Below are 16867 nucleotides of genomic sequence, written 5' to 3'. Positions count from 1 at the left end.
TTTTTATATGCGCTTGGTTTCTTCCTCAGACTGCCTGCGTTGCTTGCATCCCAGGCCAGATTTCTTGCATAGTTTCTGGGCGTGTCCTGCTATTCAATCCCTTTGGACGACGGTTAGAACTACCTTATCAAGTATGTGGACTCGACAGATACCGCTTACCCCGGACATCTGGCTTTTGGGTGCTTCCCCGAACTCTATGGACTGGTGTACCCTGCCTCAGTCCTTACTTGTGGATAAGATGGCCTTAATGGCAAAGGCTTCTATTTTGGCGCTATGGACTGAGCCTCATCCAGCTCTCTTATCACTCTGGACCAAGAAGCTACATCACCTGTTACAGATGGAATATATGTCGGCTGTTTCTTTGTCCTCCAAACAACAAGCTAAGTTTTTCCAAGTATGGGGAGAGTATATCTCAATTCTTTCACCGGATCTTCAAACGCAACTGTTACCTAGTCTAAAAGGGTCCTCCAGGGACTCATACCATTTTCAGTGACACTTGCCATCCTACTCGCTCTAAGACCCGACTGATAGTCTGGACCTCTGCCTGGCACTGAATTGTCTGTCTCCTTCGGGGATACGTGCATAGAGATGATGCCCGGTCCCTACTGTATATGGACATAGCCCTTATCTTGGATTGGGCGAATGTTGGGATACCGTGGGGGATCTCCACATCAGGACGATCTTCTGAACGTACCCGTTTTCATGGGACTCTACTAGAGCTACCGGGCCTAGGGTTTAGACAGTTTGTTTCTTATTCATATCCTTTACAATTCAAGTTACTGTTATATTCTTCTTTGTTTGACTCCTGACTGCTTGTAACATACTGAGTACCAGGGAAGGAGAGGGAGGGTGGTTGTTGGGGAGTGGGGGGGGAGGTCTCAAATTTGAAAATAATTCAAATAAGGTTCACAAGCCTTCTAGATGTTTCAACTGTGTGCTCTGGTATGTTGTAATTGCAATGTGCTACTTTACATACTTGCTCATTGTGAGATACTTGTGTGAAGCGAATATGACTGAACGCTGGAAGCTGTTTTTCACCTGTTACCTGCAATAAAAATTATGTTAAAAAAAAAATCAACAGAACCAGGTGTCACGATATGAAGCTCCAGGGAGGAAGACTCAGAACGAATGTCAGGAAGTATTTCTTCACGGAGAGAGTGGTGGATGCCCTTCCGGAGAAAGTTGTGAAGACCAGAACTGTGAAGGACTTCAAAGAGACATGGGATAAACACTGTGGATCCATAAAGTCTAGAGAACGTGAATGAAGAGTGGGTGGCTCGCGGGAATGACAGCTACTACCTGGAGATAATACCCTTATTCAATAAACATACACACAGTTAATGCGACTCCAGCATTGCTCTAAGCTTCAACGGCAAGAGGAAATGTGGAAAAAAGGATTTGCATTCACAAAAAAGCGGGAGTAGCTTGCTTGTTACGGCGGTTACTACCCCAAACCAAATAAGCCTGATACTTCACTTTCAATGCATATTCAGCATAGCTCTCTGCTTCAACGGCAGGGGAGAAAGACCGATACTTCACGCATATCCAGCATAACTCTCTGCTTCAACAGCAGGGGGAATGAAGAAAAGTGGATCTATATACAGACAACAACCAACAAGGATTGAATTACATAATCTGGGTAAACAAATAAGCATGGGTGTAGCTTGCTTATTGTGGCGGTTACTACCCCTAACTAATTAAGCTAGATATTTCACTTAGATGCAGTTCCAACACTGCTCTCTACATTAATGGTGAGGGTGGAAGGGAAATAGAACCAAAGGTTATTAAGAGCCAAGAGAAACAGATAAGTATGAGAGAAAAAAAAAAGTGTGAAACTTGCTGGGCAGACTGGTCTTCTTCTGCCGTCATTTCTATGTTTCTATAAGTCCTTATTGTCCTGTGTAGGCGAGGTTCCTTTTGAATTCACAAGCTCCGCTGTATTCTTCTCACACAGCAATATTCATTCAAGTTCGAAGCATGTAATTCTGCACATATGGCAAGTTTTTGCAAGATAATGACATCAGACCAAAAAGCACTCGTTGCTCCTAAACTTGTGCCAGTGAATAATGGAGCCTCAGTCAGCACAGCCCAGAATGCATCTTCCGAGTAGCTGAATGTGGAATCGTTGGCGGAAGTACAAATTCAAACAACTTCCGAGATATGGAGACAAACCAAAAGATAAACGGAGAACATTTCCACACAAATGAAAAATCAACAGGAGCAAAAAGTGCAGAAGAAATGACAGTCCTTACAATTTCATTATTGTTGAATTCTTTATTCCAATGAAACTCCCAAGGCTTAAAGCTATTCCAATCACATAATATGAATAGTCCCCCGACAAGGACACTATTTTGCCGTGAAAGCTGCATCAGTCGGGCTGAAAACTGGAGTTCATATACTAAAAGGAAAATAAACATAATATAATATTTTAAGGACCTAATATACGGGCCGATTCAGTAAAGTCCACGGGAGAGCGGGCGAACACCCACTCACGGCGTGCGCACAGGCCACTCACCTGTGCGTGTGATTCAGTATTTAAATTAGGTCCGGCGGTAGAAACGGGCAAAAGGAGGCGCTAGGGACACTAGCGCCTCCTTTTGGCCCGGAGCGGCGGCTGTCAGCGGGTTTGACAGCAGATGCTCAATTTTGCCGGCGTCTGCTCTCGAGCCCGCTAACAGCCACGGGCTCGGAAACCAGATGCCGGCAAAATTGCAAGTTTCCATGTTGAGGGCGCTATTAGGTTCAGCGGGTTGGACGCGCATTTTCCGCCCCTTACTGAATAAGGGGTAAGTGAAAACGCACGTCCAATCGGCCCGATAGATGGGTACAGAAAGATACACATCATGACGATTACATACCTCATAGAGAGAGTCTCTTCTACATTGGAAGCGCAAACTAGATGGGATACTGATTAATTTTAAAGACACCAAGACTTGACACCAATAGATAGCAAATTAAAGCCCAGGTGGCAAGTAGAATAGCCAGTGTGGAGGATGGCGTCTTTAAAATTAATCAGTATCCTATCTAGTGTGCGTTCCCAATATAGAAGAGACTCTCTCTCTGAGGTATGTAATCGTCATGATGTGTATCTTTTTGTACCCATCTATTTAGGTCCTTACAATGTTTATCTTCCTTTTAGTGTATGAACCTCAGTTTTTGTCCCTCCCTATGCAGCCTTCACAGCAAAAGTGTCAGGGAGCTATTCATATTATGTGATTGGAAAACCTTTAAGCCTTCGGAGTTTCATTGGAAGAAAGAATTCAATAATGATGACTTAGTTTTTGGGTACTTGCCAGGTTCTTATGGCCTGGATTGGCCACTGTTGGAAACAGGATGCTGGGCTTGATGGACCCTTGGTCTGACCCAGTATGGCATTTTCTTATGTTCTTAACGAACTTGTAAGGACAATCATTTCTTAAACACTTCTTGCTCCTTTTTTAGTTGTGTCATATGGTATGAAAACCTGGGTTGATTTTCTGAGTGTTTGCATTCGGTCCAAGTAAAACAAAACAAGAGGGCTCTACTGCAGTTCAGTGTTTGTAATGTCTGTTTAGCTGTCATCGCATGTGGTTTAGGAAAGAATGTTGGTGGTATCATTTCTTGATTTAAGTGAAATTGTAACACTACTTCAGAAGAAACGTTGGGTAAGTTCTAAGGAGTATGTTTTTGAATATCTGAATATCATGTTACTAATGCCTGTTATTCACTTGCTCTTTGGCAGATGTGACTGCTATTAGAAATAAGGTTTTCCATGCCAGGAACTTCAAATCTGCAGTAGACATTGGTTTAAAATAGCAGCTTCATAACCTGTGTCAACAAAATATTTAAGTCCCATTGAGGTATAGGTTCTTTTAGTGGCAGTCTAAGGTTATACAGTCCTTTTATGAATCTAACCACTAATGGTTACTGAGAAATTAGTTCTCCCTCAGTCATGCTGTGATAAGCTGCTATTGCACTCAAACGTACTCTGATGGAATTGGTTTTTAGTCCAGAGTCCGTAAAGCGACGTAAGTACTGGATTATCATCGAAGTTGAACATGTGAACAAGTGTGCTCTTTGATTTGTACACCAGTTAGTGAATCTTTTCCACATGAAATTATAGGATTTTCTTGTACCAGGTTTGCTGGATGCCATTAGAATTTCATTTACTCTTTGTGGTAAATTAAATTGTTCAATTATGTTGCTTTCAGCATCCATGTTATCAATGCTAGAGACTGGAGACTGGGATACAGCACTGTTCCCTTGTATGGAGTTCACAGATTCAGAATTATCGTTAACTTTAGAGATGTATCCTGTTGCCTGTCTGATCAACCAAGGGAACCAACTCTGACTAGGCCAGCAGGGTGCTATCAAGATCATCATTCCTTTGACCTCCCTTAATTTCAAAATTGTCTTTGCTATTAACAGAATTGGTGGAAAAGTTTGCCCGATTAAAAATCACTCAAAGCAATTTTTAATCAGGAAAATGATAAACAATGTTGAGATTATCAGGTAAGTAATCTCCTTTTCCTTAGTGTAGACAGATGGACTAAGAACAAGTGGGGTATAGTGTGCTTGTGCTAGCAGTTGGAGACGGATCTGACGTCAGCACGGGTACATATACCCCCACAGGAAGTGAAGCAACTCAGTAATCTTCCTTGCAAAAGCTGTTATGGATATATGTGTACTGACCGATCAATGAATTAGTGAAACAGGATTCCCCTGACCGATTGATAGTAGCTGGAGACCGCCAGCGTTCCCAACCGGAAGGCGTCGACACCCGATAGGGTGGATGCTTTTATGTAAGAAAATGACATGGCTTACCTTGTTTCGGTGAAACCCATGTATACCGGCAGCCGGGCGGGATGCTGAGTCCATCTGTCTACACTAAGGAAAAGGAGATTATCAGGTAAGTAATCTCAACATTTCCTAGCGTGTAGCCAGATGGACTCAAAACAAATGGGATGTACAAAAGCTACTCCCAGACTGGGCGGGAGGCTGCCCGAGGTCCATTCAGGACTGCCCTTGCGAATGCTGAGTCCTCCCTGGCCTGGACATCCAGACGGTAAAATCTGGAAAAGGTATGGAGGGAGGACCATGTTGCCGCCTTACATATCTCCGCGGGCGACAGCATCCTAGATTCTGCCCAAGAGGCCGCCTGCGCTCTAGTAGAATGAGCCTTGACCTGCAGAGGCGGTGACTTCCCGGCCTCTACGTAGGCCGCTCTGATAACTTCTTTGATCCATTGGGCGATGGTTGGCCGAGAGGCCGCTTCTCCTTGTCTCTTCCTGCTGTGAAGGACGAACAGATGGTCCGTCTTTCGTACTGCTTCTGTCATTTCCAGGTATCTGGGCAGCAATCTGCCGATGTCGAGATGGCGTAGCAAACGCCCTTCTTCTGATTTCTTCAAACCCGCCGTGGTTGGCAAGGATATGGTTTGGTTGAGGTGAAATTGTGAGACTACTTTAGGTAAAAAGGAGGGAACCGTGCGAAGATGGATAGCCTCAGGAGTGATTCTGAGAAAGGGATCACGGCAGGACAGCGCTTGTAGCTCCGAGATGCGGCGTGCTGAACACACAGCCAGCAAGAAACCCATCTTCAAAGTTAGAGAACGGAGAGACAGGCCCCGGAGGGGTCTGAAGGTGGATCCCGCAAGGAAATCCAAAACTATGTTGAGGTCCCACAGGGGCACTGGCCACTTCAGTAGCGGACGAATGTGCTTGACTCCTTTCAGGAAGCGGGAAACATCTGGGTGCATGGCAATGGTCTTGCCATCCCTTCTGGGACCGTAGCAAGACAGCGCAGCCACCTGAACCTTGATGGAGCTTAGGGAGAGACCCTTCTGAAGCCCATCCTGCAGGAAATCCAGAACAATAGGGATTGTGGTCGCATGTGGATTGGTGCCATGAGTGTCGCACCAGGCTTCAAATACTCTCCAGATCCTTATGTAGATGAGGGATGTGGAAAACTTGCGCGCTCGGAGGAGTGTATCTATCACCGGCTCCGAGTAACCTCTTTTCCTCAGTCTAGCCCTCTCAATGGCCAGACCATAAGAGAGAATTGAGCTGGATCCTCGTGGAAGATGGGACCTTGACGTAGCAGGTCCCTGAGCGGAGGCAGGGGAAGAGGCTCCCCTGTCAATAGTCTTCTCGGCCAGTCTGGTGCCACTAGAAGAACTAGGCCCCTGTGCCGCTGAATCTTGTGTATAAGGGCGCCCAGCAGGGGCCACGGAGGAAAGGCGTATAGCAGGGTCCCTGGAGGCCATGGTTGAACCAGGGCGTCGATCCCGTGAGAGAACGGATCTCGCTTGCGGCTGAAGTATCTGGGTACTTGAGCATTGGACCTGTCCGCTAGTAGGTCCATGTCGGGAGTCCCCCACTGTTCCACAATCATCTGGAAGGCCGTGGGGAACAGCTGCCATTCTCCTGGATTTAGGCTTTCCCTGCTGAGGAAGTCTGCCGCGGTGTTGTCCCTTCCGGCAATGTGGACGGCGGAGATGTCCTGGAGATTCGCCTCTGCCCAAGCCATCAGCGGGGCTATCTCTAGGGACACCTGCTGGCTTCTGGTTCCGCCCTGTCGGTTGATGTATGTCACCGTGGTGGCGTTGTCGGACATCACTCTGACTGCTCTGTTCCGCAGTCTGTGAGCAAATCGCAGGCAGGCTAACCGGACTGCCCGTGCCTCTAGACGGTTGATGTTCCACCCAGACTCTTCTCTGTTCCACCGCCCTTGGGCGGTGAGCTCTTCGCAGTGTGTTCCCCATCCGCTCAGGCTGGCATCTGTGGTGAGCAGAGTCCACGTGGGGGAGGACATCTTCGACCCCCTGCTCGTGTGGTCAGACTGCAACCACCACCGTAGCTGGGTCCGCACTCTGGCTGGTAGAAGTAGATGCACGGAGTAATTCCGGAAGCTTGGGCTCCATCGAGAGAGAAGGGAGCATTGTAGTGGTCTCATATGGGCCCGCGCCCAGGGTACCACTTCCAGGGTGGATGCCATGAGACCGAGAACCTGCAGATAATCCCAAGCTATGGGCCGGCTGGCTCCCATCAAGGACCGTAGACGCGTCTGGAGTTTTAATCTTCTCTTGGTGGTGAGAATGACTTTGTCTGCCTGGGTGTCGAACTGGACTCCCAGGTATTCCAGTGATTGGGAAGGCTGTAGGCAACTCTTGCTTAGGTTGACTACCCATCCCAGGCTTTCCAGAAGGGCGATCACTCTGTTGGTTGCCCGATGGCTCTCCTCTCGGGATTTCGCCCTGATCAGCCAATCGTCTAGGTAGGGATGGACAAGGATTCCTTCCCTTCTGAGCGCCGCTGCTACCACTATGATCACCTTGGTGAAGGTCCGCAGCGCTGTGGCTAACCCGAAGGGCAAAGCCCGGAATTGGAAGTGTCGTCCAGGAACCTTGAAGTGTAGGTAACGCTGATGATCCTGATGGATCGGGATATGCAGGTAGGCTTCTTTTTTTTTTTTTCTCAAAAAAAAAACAAAACATCATTTCATATTTGATTCAAAAGCACTTTTCTCCTACGTTTCAGCTCTCACTAAACCATCACCTCCTACCATTCCTGATGATCAAGCACTCAACAAAGCATCAGAACTAGCAGAATACTTTAAGGATAAAATTGACAAACTGACTATCTCTTTCTCATCATCTTTTTCATATCCCCCTTTCCCTCACATTACCTCACCTCAACTAAATACAACGCTGGAAACTTTCAAGACCACTTCAGCACTTGAGATAGAAAACATACTTAAAAAAATGAAACAGTCATTTCATCCCTTAGACACAATTCCTACTATCCTTCTCATCGCAATAAGAAACTCCATATCAAAACCAATTGCAGACATCATTAACTGCTCTCTCTCCCAGGGTCTAGTTCCTGACCAACTTAAATTAGCCATTCTCAAACCTCTACTTAAAAAACCTAACCTTCCAACCACAGATCCAGCTAACTTCCGCCCAATAGCTAATCTGCCATTGATCGCCAAAATTATGGAAAAGATAGTCAATAAACAACTATCTGAATATTTGGAAGAAAACAACATTCTTGTATCTTCCCAGTATGGCTTTCGGAAATCGTTAAGCACTGAATCTCTCCTTATCTCTCTTACCGATTCTAGTCTATCTAATATGGACAAAAAACAACCACATCTTTTGATACTACTAGATCTCTCTGCAGCCTTTGACACTGTCAACCATTCATCTCTATTAAAATGTCTGGCAGATATAGGCATTAAAGGAACAGTCTTCAGCTGGTTCAAATCCTTCCTAGCAAATAGACAATTCAAAGTAAAGATTAACAACAAAGAATCACAACCGATCCCTTCCAACCGGGGGGTCCCTCAGGGTTCCTCCCTTTCCCCTACCCTCTTCAACATTTACCTCTTACCTCTATGTCATCTACTTACTAAACTAAACCTAACTCACTATCTCTACGCGGATGACATCCAGATACTCATCCCAATCTCAGAATCCTTACAAAAAACCTTGGCTCACTGGAACAATTGTTTGCAACAGATCAATCATCTTCTCTCCAGCCTTTGCCTCATTCTTAACAACAACAAAACTGAGATCCTAATCATCAATCAAGACATCAACATCAAACTTCTAAACCCAGCTGACCTACTCAACTCATCCACTCCCATATTAAATCACTCACCACATGTTCGAGATCTAGGTATCATGCTAGACAATCAGCTCAATTTTAAAAAATTCATAAGCACAACCACCAAAGACTGTTTTTATAAGTTAAAAGTCTTAAAAAAATTGAAGCCTCTTCTTTATTTCAACGATTTTCGGATGGTCCTACAAGCCATTATTCTATCAAAAGTCGACTATTGCAATTCGCTTCTCTTTGGCCTTCCATATTCATCCATCAAACCCCTCCAAATGCTCAGAACTCTGCAGCCAGAATCCTTACCAATACGAATAAAAGAGATCACATCACCCCCATTCTCAAGCTCCTCCACTGGCTGCCTATAAAGCAAAGGATCCTATATAAAGTACTCACCGTAATTCATAAATCCATTCACAATATCTCTCCTCTTCAATTATGTAACCAACTACGCCCTCACTCCTCCTCTAGACCCATCAGAGGAGCATATAAAGGCACACTCTATGTACCTTCAACAAAATCCTCGCATCATAAACGTGCCATATCTACAGCAGGCCCCATTCAATGGAATGCGCTCCCACCAGACATTCGGCTTGAGTTCTGCCACTCTTCATTCAAAAAAAAACTTAAAACCTGGCTCTTTAGCCAAGCTTTTCCAGGACCATGATCATCATTTTTTCCCCTCCAACCAGCAAGAACATATCTTCTTCACAAACCCCCATTTTCCATACCACTACCTACTTCGGTATCTAATCTCTTGCTGCAGGACACTTGAGACTTTCTCACTTATACGTTATAATTTTTATGCTCAATAAGACCTGTCAACTTAATTGTTTAAGTCTTTTTTTTTTTTTTTTTTCTCCTTTATCTTTTGGTCATCAATGTTACAACGTTATTGTTAAATTTTGAACTTATGTACACTGCTCCAAGTTTCATAACCTTGTTCTATGTAATGCCTTTTGGCAATTTTCATGTTCTGTTTCAATGTAAACCGATGTGATCTTTATTTCATATAGGAACACCGGTATATAAAAATCTAAAAATAAATAAATAAGTCTAAGGCCGTGAGGAACTCCCCTGGCTGTACTGCGGTCTTGACTGAGCGCAGAGTTTCCATGCGAAACCTCGGGACCCTTAAGTATCGGTTGACTGACTTGAGGTCTAATACGGGCCGGAAAGTGCCCTCTTTCTTGGGTACCATGAAATAAATGGAATAGTGCCCAGAATCCATTTCCCATGCAGGTACTGGGATTATGGCTTTCAAGGACAGGAGCCTCGCCAGGGTAACTTCTAATGCCTCCTTCTTGTGGATTGGACAGGGAGACTCCACAAACCTGTCCGGAGGGGTGTGATGGAAGTCCAGATAATAGCCCTCTCGGATGATGGCGAGGACCCACTGGTCCGACAATCTCGACCCATCTGGGGTAGAAGAGGGTTAACCTGCCCCCTATAGCTCCGTCCCCCGGATGGATCGGCTGATTCTCATTGTGAGGCGCGGCTGGGACCTGAACCCGAGCTGGCTCCCCTCTTGCGCTGCTTGGTCCGAAAGGACTGGTTCCTGGCCTGAGGACGAGGTGCCTGGTAGCGACTCCTATAGGGAGTGAAGCGTTGGGAGCTTCTACCTCTGGAGGGCCTCGGAAAGATGCGCTGGTTCCTCTTGGACCTGTCTTCCGGCAGTCGAGGTACTGGAGAGGCGCCCCATGTGCTGGCCAGTTTATCTAGGTCGCTGCCGAACAGGAGAGAACCCTTGAATGGCATTCTAGTGAGACATGTCTTAGAAAGAGCATCGGCTGACCAATTCCGTATCCAGAGCTGCCTCCTGCTGCTACTGAGGATGAGACCCCCTTGGCTGTCGTACAGACTAGGTCGGAGGCGGCATCCGTAAGGAACGAGAGAGCTGACTCCATGTCTGCTGCCGGAGCATTGTCCCTGACCTGTGACAAACAGGAACGCGTCACCACTGTGCAGCAGGTTGCGATTCGCAGAGACAGAGCTGCCACCTCAAAGGTTTGTTTCAGGATGGCGTCCAGGCGTCGGTCATGAGCCTCCTTGAGGGCCGCTCCCCCCCCCTCCACTGGAATGGTAGTGCGCTTGACCACAGCGCTAACCAAGGCGTCCACCTTAGGGCACGCCAGCATATCCTTGATTGCCGGGTCCAGGGGGTACATGCCAGACAGGGCCCGAACCCCTTTAAACGAGGCCTCCGGCGCATTCCACTCCAAATCTATCAGCTGTTGCGCTGCTTGCAGGAAGGGGAAATGGCGGGCTGTGGGACGAAGCCCCTCCAGCAGGGGGTTCTGCGTAGATGCCTCCATGGTGCTGGGGCCTGGAATAGCCAACTCCGTCAGGTACTGAGAGCAGGTCGGAGAGATCTTCCTTGGGAAAGAACCGCCTCATAGTTCGATATGGCTCTATCCCCGAGGGAAGTTCCCCTCCTCGGGGGGTTTGGACTCGTCCTCCGAGACATCAGGGTCCACATGAGCCGAACTGCCCGGAGGCTGGTGCCCGCGATAAGGGCGAGAAGGTCCGGGGGCAGGGTCAGCCGGAGCAGCAACAGGTCCAGGACGGGAAGCCGACTGCATCTGTACAAAGGCGTGGATCCCCTTAAATAAGTCCACCCAGGAAATGGAAGCGGTCTCCAGCCGTCGGGGTACCAGGTCAACCGGGATTCCTGGCTGTTCGAGACAGCCCGCTAGGTCCGGGGTGGCCCCTGGGGAACTGTCGGTAAACCTCGGTTGAGAATGGTCCTGGCCCGAGGCTCCCACGGCCTCCTCACATTGGGCACAAAGGGAGTCTGGCTCCTCGCTCTGCGTGGCTCTAAGCTGGCACGCTGAGCACAGGCCAAGAGCTTTCACGCCGGACTCAGGAGGTGCCACCTCTGGAAACGCCGGGGCGTTTAAGTGTTCCATCGCGTTTTGCGAATGTAGGGTGCCGGCGCTTATGCTGTCAGCAATATGCGCTAAATAATAATATGAGCCCAACAACAATATGCGCTCAATAATATGCGCTGAATAATATGCGCTCAGCAATATGCGCTCAATAATAAACAATATGCGCTCAGTAATATGCGTACAGCAATATGCGCTCAATAATAAACAATATGCGCTCAATAATATGCGTTCAGCGATATATATATGCTGCGTTGTGCGCCTATCCACAGGCGCCTATCCGTGTGCGCCTATCTGTGGGCGCTCAATACCTGAACAAGGCAGACAAAAAATGGCGACCTCCACGGCGTGCTGCATGCAGGCAACGCCGCCGATCCTCGTACCTCGGAGACCAAATTTGTAGTAAGAGATGTACGCCTTACCTGATCCTCGGCGGTTCCCGGCTGTAACCCGGGCGGTCTCCGGCTGCGGGGGGAGAGGGGAAATACCTTCACCGCCGCGCTCGAGGAAGTGCACCCGCTGCCTCTAAGCCGCCGAACTTGTCTCGCCCGGGGCTAAGTCCACGCTGGGACCGAGGCACCTCTCAGCCAGGCCCGAGCCCTTCTCGCTCGGGGGCTAGATCCCTGCCGCGAATCGGCCACCGGACCGAGGCTCTTACCTCCGAGGGACCATGGAAATCACCTCGGGAAACTCGACTGGGGGAGGGACCAGAGGGTATCACCGCAGGAGTGCGGGGCTAGTCTTCTGAGAAATTTGGAAAGTAGGAAGTAGTATTGGAAAACACACTCAGCGAGCGTGCAGGCACTCCAAACTGCTTTGGAGACGGAAATTACTGAGTTGCTTCACTTCCTGTGGGGGTATATGTACCCGTGCTGACGTCAGATCCGTCTCCAACTGCTAGCATGAGCACACTATACCCCACTTGTTCTGAGTCCATCTGGCTACACGCTAGGAAAATACTATTAAATATATATATGACTCTGGAGCCACATGAAGCTCTATTATGTGCAAAATATGGTTCTTGCCCTCATGTCTCCGTGCAACTGAGCACCACTGCAAAAGGGAGAGACAGGATCAGGAAGTGCCACAGCAAAACAAAGCAGAGAAGAGGCTTTCTGCCCCTTCCCATCCTCCCAGTGCTGCTACTGTGAAAACAGAAGGGAGGGCTTTTATCATATTCTCTCTGCTCATTCCCGCTCTGCCCTTCCCCTCCTGTCTGCACCCAGCAGCACTATTAGAGGGAGGGAGGCTAAATCTCATAGGTCAGCAAAGAAAAGTTATCCACCCCATCCTATCCACTACTAGCAGTAGAGAGTTCTTCTCTGTACTGTGTCTGGAGGGGAAAATCTAGAGTGGAAAGTGCCCCAAGCCCATCAAAATACTGCGTTTTCAGGACTTGGGATTCAGCTAACAGAGGGGAGGAGAGAGTCACCCAGAGCTCCAGTCAGGCCAGAATGATTTGTGGTGAGGCAAAGGGGGAGAATGAGAGAAATGGTGAATTTTGGGGGAGTTGAGAATGCTTGGAGCAAGAGGGGATGAATACTTGGGGAACGTGAGGGGTGAATGCTTCTGAGAGAGTGACATGAAAAAGGTGAATGCTGAGAGAGGTAAGGAGAGGGATAAATACTGGGAACAGGTAATTACTGACGTATTTTTGACTTGGAACCCTCACAGTATTTCCAATTGCTAATCCTTTTGTAATTTTTTGAGACGATAAGTAATTTTGATCGGTCCCTCAGCCCCCTCCTCAGATCAGCTAGTCTCCTTGTGAACACTTGTCAGGCTTGTTTTTTTTTTTTTTTGTCATTTACATTTCTTTTGGTATCCCAGTTTCCTTCTGTATCCCAGCTTGATACTCCTCCAGCATGCTACATTTCCTCTTTGACTGGTCTGCTGGTTCTTTCTTTGGCTTGGCCAATCTTCAACATGTGAGCACTTATGATTGGTTGCCCTTCTTTGGCACATTTTTGTTTGTTTTAAATCCCTCACTGCATTCTGAATTTCACCGCGTAACCACTGATGCCGCCGAACCTTGCAACCATTTTTGGCAAACTAACTTGGTAGGTATTTTACTAATATTGCTTTTTCACAGCAATCCCCAGATGCAAATCCTCTTGTAATTCTCCCGTGATTATTCTAGATGGTAAATCGTTTCCGTGATCTTTAGTTTCACTTCATGATCTTTTTAGGCAAACTGAATTGGTAAGTATTTCATCTGCAGTAACCTTTTTTCAAAAATTGTCTACAGGCTAATTTCTCCTTTGATCATTCTATCTTTTTCTCCTAGATGTTAAATATGAAAAAATGTGTTCCCGATATCTCTGATCTAGGATCTTCTTACAATTTTCAGGTCAATTCCCTTATATCTTCCACATTCCCACAGGTCACATCACCTTCTGTACTGTAACTTTGGTAATTATTTTCTCACCGAACATAAGATATGCCATATTGGGTCAGACCAAGGGTCCATCAAGCCCTGTATCCTGTTTCCAACAAAGGCCAACCAAGTCACAAGTACCTTGCAAGTACCAAAACATTAAATAAATCCCAAGCAACTACTGCTGCTTAATAATTAATAGTTTATGGACTTCTGCTCTAGGAACTTATCCACACCTTTTTTTAAACCTAGCTACACTAACTGCTGTAACCACATCCTCTGGCAATGAATTCCAGAGCTTAATTATGCATTGAGTGGAAAAGAATTTTCTCAAATTTGTTTTAAATAGCTAACTGCTAACTTCATGAAGTTATGCGAAAGAGTAAATCAACAATTCACATTTACCCGTTTAAATCCTCTCATGATTTTGTAGACCTCTATCATATGTTTCCTCAGCTGTCTTTTCAAAACTGGACAGCCTTAATCTTTTCAGCCTTTCCTGATAGAGGAACAGTTCCATCCCCTTTATCATTTTGGTTGCCCTTCTCTGTACTTTCTTCAGTACAACTATATCTTTTTTTGAGATGCGGCGACCAGAACTGCAGACAGTATTCAAGGTGTGATCTCACCATGGAGCAATACAGAGGCATTATGACATCCCCCATTTTATTTGCTATTGCCTTCCTAATAATTCCTAACGGGTTTTTTTTTTTTTACCACCACAGCACTCTGAGCCGACAATTTCAATGTATTATCCACTATGAAGCCTAGATCTCTTTCCTGGGTGGTAAATCCTAATGAGGAAACCTAGCAAGGGTTATTTTTCCCTATATGCATCACCTTGCGCTTGTGCACATTAAATTTTGTCTTCCAGTCTCACAAGGTCCTCCTACAAATTATCACAATCCTCTCCCGATTTAACTACTCTACATAATTTTGTGTCATCCACAAATTTAAGCTTATCACTTGTCATGCCCCTTTCCAGATCATTTATAGATATATTGAAAAGCACCGGTCCTAGTACAGATCCCTGATGAACTCCACTATTTACCTACTTTCTCTATTCCCTGTCTTTTAACCAGTTTGCAATCTACAAAAGGATTGCGCCTCCTATCCTCCCCCTAATCGCTCCATTGTACTATTACAAGACTAACTGCCATACTAGATCTCTTGGTCTTCAATATTGTATATTGTTATGTTATTGTTTATTCGCAAATTCCAGTACCATTTCAGATTGTTTATCTGCAAGGTAATTATCTCCCCCCTGTTTCTCCCCGGTCATTTGTCCTTTCTCTCCCGTCTCAAGTAGCTCCTGGCTGTTCTCGCCTTCCCTTGTCCCAGTCTCTTTATTTCTTCCTTTTTTCCCCTCCCCACCTGCTCCTTCTCGTTTTGCCCCCTCACCCCTTCACTCCCTCCCCTACCCCATCCCCTGCTCTTATAAGACCTTGCCATTTATTTCTTGTATAATTTGCAATACTGTATATAGTGCTTATTGGCTAGTTCATGTATCTCTATACTCTGTTTTACCTTTGTTCTGTTACTACATTAGTTTTTTTTCTGTCCTTTTCTCCCTTTATCGCCGGTTCTATTTATTTCCTCACTGCTCCCCCTCCCCAGCCCGGTTTTTGTATTTTCCTTCAGTTATATGTAAACCGATACGATGTACCCACGAATATCGGTATAAAAAAGCTTCTAAATAAATTTTAGTTCTCTTAGAAGCCTCTTATGTGGGACTTTGTTGAACGCCTTCTGAAAATCCAAATACACCACATTTACTGGTTCAATTTTGCCCACATATTTACCCCTTCATAAAAATGAAGCAGATTTGTGAGGCAAGACTTCCCTTGGGTAAATCCATGCTGGCTGTGTCCCATTAAACCACGTCTATCTAAATGTTCTTTGATTTTATTCTTTATACAAACAGGTCACACATGTAAAATGTCAAAAACACAAGAGGATGTGTGGAACAACTAATGACTGTTCAATACATTAAACCACAAATCTTTTGTACTCTTTTGATTAAAGAAACATTAAAGGCTCAAATGCCTCTAAATAGTTCATAATAGTAACCCCGACACGGCTGTGTTTCGCACCAGGGCTGCGTCAGGAGACCAGCAAACATTCATATTGTCTCAGAAGAGTTCAGGAAACAGCAGATACTTTGAAGAGGTGAGTGGCAACTTACCCAGTCCCAACCAGGGATAAAAGTCTGTAATAAAGACTCCTTTATAACCGGCGTGTTAAACAAGCGGAGGACTGGGGGAGTCTTGTGTAATCCGAAGAAGGGATTCCACAGCGATTTGAGTGTAGTAAGCAAACAATGCTGTTCGTCAAGACCTGGATAACTAATCCTATTGAATTAATTAAAAGTAACACCTGCTTGCCCTCGCTTTGGCTCAGTTCTAATTCTTTTGATATAGTCAAAACAGTGAGTTCCCTTCTTCGGATTACGCACTTGTTTAACATGCCGGTTATAAAGGAGTCTTTATTATAGGCTTTTATCCCTGGTTGGGATCGGGTAAGTTGCCTCCCACCTCAGAGGTTTGCTGTGTACCTCATACATACCTCAAAGTCTATGTCAGTTTGAGTTCTCCTTCCTCTTCGAAGTATCTGCTGTTTCCTGAGCTTTTCTGAGACAATATGAATGTCCGCTGGTCCCCCGAAGCAGCCTTGGTGCAAAACACGGCCATGGGGTTACTATTTTGAAATATTTAGAGGCATTTGAGCCTTTGATGTTTCTTTTGTACTCTTTGATTGATTAAAGATTTGTGGATTAAGGTATTGAAAAGTCAGTTGTTTGTGCCACACATTTTATTCTTTATAACAATTTCCATTATTTCCCAATCATTCACTGCGTAGATGAAAAAAAGACTGAGAAGACTCACGCATAGGAAGGCCCATGCATACTGAGAGAGAAAAGTTGAACTTTCTGAGCTATGAGAGAAAAATGACAACTTAGTGCTGTCATGTGTTATCATCCATCTTGTGTGGCTGTTTTTGTGCTT

General features: G+C 45.9%; 1 protein-coding gene across 1 annotated transcript in view; it reads right to left on the bottom strand.

Annotated features, from left to right (window-relative positions):
• The window catches only part of ABCD1 (ATP binding cassette subfamily D member 1), a 161642-nt gene that overhangs the window by 121676 nt on the left and 23099 nt on the right, over nt 1-16867 (bottom strand). The gene's annotated exons all lie outside the window — the stretch shown is intronic.

The sequence above is a fragment of the Rhinatrema bivittatum genome, chromosome 1, assembly GCF_901001135.1.
Source record: "Rhinatrema bivittatum chromosome 1, aRhiBiv1.1, whole genome shotgun sequence".
Classification (NCBI taxonomy): Eukaryota; Metazoa; Chordata; class Amphibia; order Gymnophiona; family Rhinatrematidae; genus Rhinatrema; species Rhinatrema bivittatum.
Note: the sequence above shows the minus strand (reverse complement) of the source record. Positions and strands in the feature narration are given on the sequence as shown.